This window comes from Schistocerca gregaria, chromosome 2, assembly GCF_023897955.1.
Source record: "Schistocerca gregaria isolate iqSchGreg1 chromosome 2, iqSchGreg1.2, whole genome shotgun sequence".
Lineage (NCBI taxonomy): Eukaryota > Metazoa > Arthropoda > Insecta > Orthoptera > Acrididae > Schistocerca > Schistocerca gregaria.
The window spans coordinates 512,444,697-512,450,877 of NC_064921.1; positions in this window are offsets into that span (position 1 = coordinate 512,444,697).

Here is a 6,181-nt window from a genome sequence, read left to right on the forward strand (position 1 = left end):
GCCCGTGTGGCCGAGCGGTTCTAGGCGCTACAGTCTGGAACCGCGCGATCGCTACGGTCGCAGGTTCGAATCCTGCCTCAGGCATGAATGTGTGTGATCTCCTTAGGTTAGTTAGGTTTAAGTAGTACTAAGTTCTAGGGGCTGATGACCTCAGAAGTTAAGTCCCATAGTGCTCAGAGCCATTTGAACCATTTTTTGAATAGTTGATGTTCCTTCAGAATTACTGAGTCCCTTTCTGGCACAAGTCATGACAAAACTATTCCATCTGATTAGCAAAATACAGAAGACAGGTTAAACACCTGCAGACTTCAAGAAGAAATTAAATATTCAAACTAGGCAGGTGCTACCAGTCTGAATATTACTGAACCATGAGTTGAACAAGTCATGGTTTCAAACTATCATCCTGAATTATTTACACAAAAATGGAAAATCCCATGTCAAGGAAGATTAGTCTGAGTTCTGCAGAAATATAAGAACACCCGAGCCCGTACTGACCCTACGACTTGTCTTCGACGATAGGTTAAAAAAAGGCAAACCTAATTTTATAGCGTTAGTAGATTCAGAGGTAGCTTTTGAAAATGTTGACTGGACCACAATCTTTGATATTCTGGAAGTAACAGAGATAAAAGAAAGGGATCGGAATGTTATTCATCTATACCCCAGAAACGAGACTGCGATTGTAATAGCCGAAGGGCATGAAAGCGCAGTAGTAGTTGAGAATGAAGTGACACTGGGTTGCAGCGTACCTCCATTGTTACGCAATCAGCATAGTCATCAAGTAGTACAGGAAAACGAAAAGGAATTTGTTTGAACGGGAAGTAATATTCAGCGAAAATAAATGAAAAATTTGAGGTTGGCTGATGGTATTGCAGTTATATCAAAGGCGACAAAGAATAGGCAAGGACGGTTGAACGGAACGGACACTATCTTGAAATGTGTTCATCAGATAATCAAAAGCAATACAAAGTTGATGGAGTGCAGTCGACTTAAATCAGGTGATGCTTAGCGAATGAGACATTGAAAGTGGTAGAAGAGTTTTTCTGAAAGAGCAGCAAAATAAATGACCATAGCAGAGTTAGGGGATGAAAAATGCAGACTGGCGATAGGAAGGAAACCGTATCTACAAAACTAAATGTGCTAAAATCGAATGTAACATTAAGTCATAGGAAATCTGAGGGAAATTATCTGGAAATAGCTTTGTATAGAAATGCAACGTGAACAATAAAGAAGGAAGGAAGGAAGGAAGATTACTGTTTAACGGCCCATCGTCAACGACGATACACAGGTCAGACGAGAAGGGCATTCAGGTTATTGATGTGCGCTGCTGTCGAAGAGTACTAAGTATTAGATGGGTAGATCGGATTGCTAATGAGGAGGAAAAACGAAATTTCTTGAACAACTTGATTAAAAAAAGGGATTGGTTGTTGGAATAGATCTGGAGGAGTTAAAGTATATTTTATTTTGAAATTGAGGGAAGGGTGGAATATGTGTTGGTGGGTGAGGAGGAGGAAAACGGGGGGAGGGTGGTGGTGGTAGAAATTGGTTTGACTGAAGTAAGCAGGTTGAAATGCATGTAGGTTTCAATACGTATACAGACATGATGAGGCTTCCACGGGATACTATACGATGGAAAGGTGTATCAAATCAGGCTTCGGATTGAGGTTTTCAACAAAAACATTATTCAACTGCTTTGCTAGTTGTAACAGACAGTGAAAGTTACGGTTTAAGCTTGGTTCACTCAGCAACTATTTGAGACTTTACATGTAATGCTATTATTGGTTCGTAGCGTTCCTTGTGTTTAATGGTGTTGTTCTGGTTTTCGTCAGTGGGAAATAGCTGATAGGTGTGACGATGATGTGAATACGCAAATAGTGGTAGTCAGACTATGTGAGGCATTTATACAGAAGAGCCCAAGAAACTGGAACACCTGCCTAATATCGTGTAGGACTCCCGTGAGCATGCAGAAGTGCCGCAACAAACGTAGCATGGACTCGACTAATATTTGAAGCAGTGCTGGGGGGAATTGACGTCATGAATCCTAAAGGACTAGCCATAAATCCGTAAGAGGACGACAGGGTGGAGATCCCTTTTTGAACAGCACGTTGCAAGGCATCCCAGATATGCTCAGTAATGTTCATGTCCCGAGAGTTTGGTGGCCAGCGGAAGTGTTTAAACTCAGAAGAATGTTCCTGCAGCTACCCTGTAGCATTTCTGGACATGTGCGGTGTACCATTGACCTGCTGGTAGTGTCCAAGTCCGTCTGAACGTACAGTGGACATGAATGGATGCAGGTGATCGCACAGGATGCTTACGTATGTGTCACCTGTCAGAGTCGTATCTAGTATCAGGGGTACCAAATCACTCCAACTGCACACGCCCCACACCAGTACTGAGGCTCCATCAGTTTGAACAGTCCCCTGCTGACATGTAGGGTCCCTGGATTTATGAGATTGTCTCCACACCATCCGCTCTGTGCAATCTGAAACGAGACCCGTCCGACGAGGCAACATGTTTGCGCTTTTTCAACATTCTAATGACGGTGTTGACGGGCCCAGGCGAGACGTAAAGCCTTATGTCGTGCAGTCATCAAGGGTACAAGAGTGGGCCTTTGGCTCCCATATCGATAATGTTTCGTTGAATGGTTCGCACACTGACACTTCTTGATGCCCAGCACTGAAATCTGCAGCAGTTTACGAAAGGGTTGCATTTCTGTCACGTTTAACGATTCTCTTCAGTCGTCGTTGGTCTCGTTCATGTAGGATTTTCTTCCACGCGCAACGACGTCGCAGATTTGATGTTTTACCGGATTCCTGATATTCACGGTACACTCGTTGAATGGTCGTACGGGAAATTCCCCACTTCATCGCTACCTCGGAGATGCTGTGTCCCATCGCTCGTGCGCCGACCATAACACCATTTCCAAACTCACTAAAATCTTGATAACCTGCCATTATAGCAGGAATAACCGATTTAATAACTGTGCCAGACACTTGCTGTCTTACATAGGCGTTGCCATCACAGCACCGTATTCTGCCTGTTTACGTAGCTCTGTGTTTGAATACGCATGCCTGTACCACTTTCTTTGGTTCTTCAGTGTATATGAAAGCGTGGTTTCTGTTGTTTTGGACGGCTGCACAAGTGAGAATGTGGGTCCGCCGGGGTGCCTGCCAAGATAGTCAGCGCATTTCCGATAAACACTGTGTCCAGGTAGTGCAGTGTTTAACGCAACTGCCTAGTAATCAGGAGATACTGTGTTCAAATTACAGCCCATCACACATTTTCACTCGGTGTCGCTAATTGCACGTGAAGTCCCGATGCAGCTGATTCATTAGTCCCTTCCCTTTCCTCCACCTTCAGTTTACATAATATGTGAGACATGTTCTGTGATTGAAAATAAGATTCCTCAGTACTATAGAAGCTCGTATACAGCCTGTAAATTAAGCCTGCAACACATGTAGTCAGAACTGAAACTGAAGGCTGAAATCATGAAAATTGCATCTAATACGGGCGTGCATCGTATTGTTAAGGATATACCAACACGATCTACAGCTTGTAAAAATATCCACCGCAGGCTGAGCTAGTAAAGCAAGACATGGCACCATGTGCTGTTGCAGCTTGAAGACTTAAGTACCTTAAGTACCAAGAAAAGGTACCGTCACAAATGAGGCGTCAAGCGTCTGTATTACCTAGATATGGATCACAAAAATTGAAGTGTCCTGGAAGCGTCGATAAGCATAAGCCACTTACAGGTCAAGCTGTTCCCTTTAATTACGGGTCGATGGTTTGTGGGTACGGACCTGGACCCCTATACTACCACAGATACGTTCCGTCGGTTACAAATCAAAAGAATTTGGTGATCAAGGCATAAATGCGAATTCACTACAATGATCCTCAAACCACCGTTGCACGATTATGGCCTTGTGACACAGACAGTTAGCTATCCTTATGGAAGATGCCATTGTAATACAACACACATCAAAAAAAGTTTTGCATGACTTCGGTTCAGAGAGTTCCGGATCCTGTACAGAAAATTGGAATATAGATCAAGATAAAAATCATTTCTCCTTTTTTATTGCTCATGAAAACCACACATTGCATGTTGTACCACAATACAGCGAAACCTTCAGCGGTGTTGGTCCAGATTTCTGTACACACCGGTACCCCTAATACACAGTAGTACGTCCTCTTCCACTGATGCATTCCTGCATTCGTCGTGGCATACTATCCACAAGTTCATCAAGGCACTGTTGGTCCAGATTGTCCAACTCCTCAACGGAGACTCAGCGTAGAACCCTTAGAGTGGTTAGTGGGTCACGTTGTCCATAAACAGCCGTTTTCAATCTATACGAGGCATGTTCGATAGGGTTCATGTCTGGAGAACATGCTGCCCACTCTAGTCGAGCGATGTCGTTATCCTCAAGGGAATCATTCGCAATATGTGCAGGACGGGGAAGCGAATTGCCGTCCATGAAGACGAATGCCTCGCCAATATGCTGCCGATATGGTTGCACTATTGGTCGGAGGCTGGCATTCACATATCGTACAGCCGTTATGGCGCCTCCCATGATCAGCAGCGGGGTACGTCGGCCCCACATGATGCCACCCTAAAATAGCAGGGAACCAACACCTTGCTGTACTCACTGGACAGCGTGTCTAAGGCGTTCAGCCTTCAAACACGTCTCCGACGATTGTCTGGTTAAAGGAAAATGTGACACTCATCGGTGAAGAGAAGGTGATGCTAATCCTGAGCAGTCCATTCGGCATGTTTTTGGACCCATCTGCACAGCGTTTCGTGGTGTCGTAGTTGCAAAGATGGACCCACCATGGACGTCGTGAGGGAAGTTGGGCGTCATGCAGGCATATTGCGCACAGTCTGAGTCGTAACACGACGGCCTGTGGCTGGTCGAAAAGCATTATTCAACATGGTGGCGTTGCTGTCAGGGTTCCTTCGAGCCATAATCCATAGGTAGCGGGTCATCCACTGCAGTAGTAGCCCTTGAGCGGCCTGAGCGAGGCATGTCATCGACAGTTTCTGTCTCTCTGTATCTCCTCCATCTACATCTACATCTACATTCATACTCCTTAAGCCACCCAACGGCGTGTGGCGGAGGGCACTTTACGTGCCACTGTCATTACCTCCCTTTTCTGTTCCAGTCGCGTATGGTTCGCGGGAAGATCGACTGTCTGAAAGCCTCCGTGCGCGCTCGAATCTCTCTAATTTTACATTCGTGATCTCCACGGGAGGTATAAGTAGGGGGAAGCAGTATATTCGATACCTCATCCAGAAACGCACCCTCTCCAAACCTGGCGAGCAAGCTACACCGCGATGCAGAGCGCCTCTCTTGCAGAGTCTGCCAATTGAGTTTGCTAAACATCTCCGTAACGCTATCACGGTTACCAAATAACCCTGTGGCGAAACGCGCCGCTCTTCTTTGGATCTTCTCTATCTCCTCCGTCAACCCGATCTGGTACGGATCCCACACTGATGAGCAATACTCAAGTATAGGTCGAACGAGTGTTTTGTAAGCCACCTCCTTTGTTGATGGACTACATTTTCTAAGGACTCTCCCAATTAATCTCAACCTGGTACCCGCCTTATCAACAATTAATTTTATATGATCATTCCATTTCAGATCGTTCCGCACGCATACTCCCAGACATTTAACAGAAGTAACTGCTACCAGTGTTTGTTCCGCTATCGTATAATCATACAATAAAGGATCCTTTCTATGTATTCGCAATACTTTACATTTGTCTATGTTAAGGGTCAGTTGCCACTCCCTACACCAAGTGCCTATCCCCTACAGATCTTCCTGCTTTTCGCTACAATTTTCTAATGCTGCAACTTCTCTGTATACTACAGCATCATCCGCGAAAAGCCGCATGGAACTTCCGACACTATCTACTAGGTCATTTATATATATTGTGAAAAGCAATGGTCCCATAAAACTGCCCTGTGGCACACCAGAGGTTACTTTAACGTCTGTAGATGTCTCTCCATTGATAACAACATACTTTGTTCTGTTTGCTAAAAACTCTTCAATCCAGCCACACAGATGGTCTGCTCTTACTTTGTTTATCAGGCGACAGTGCGGAACTGTATCGAACGCCTTCCAGAAGTCTAGGAAAATAGCATCTACCTGGGAGCCTGTATCTAATAATTTCTGGGTCTCATGAACAA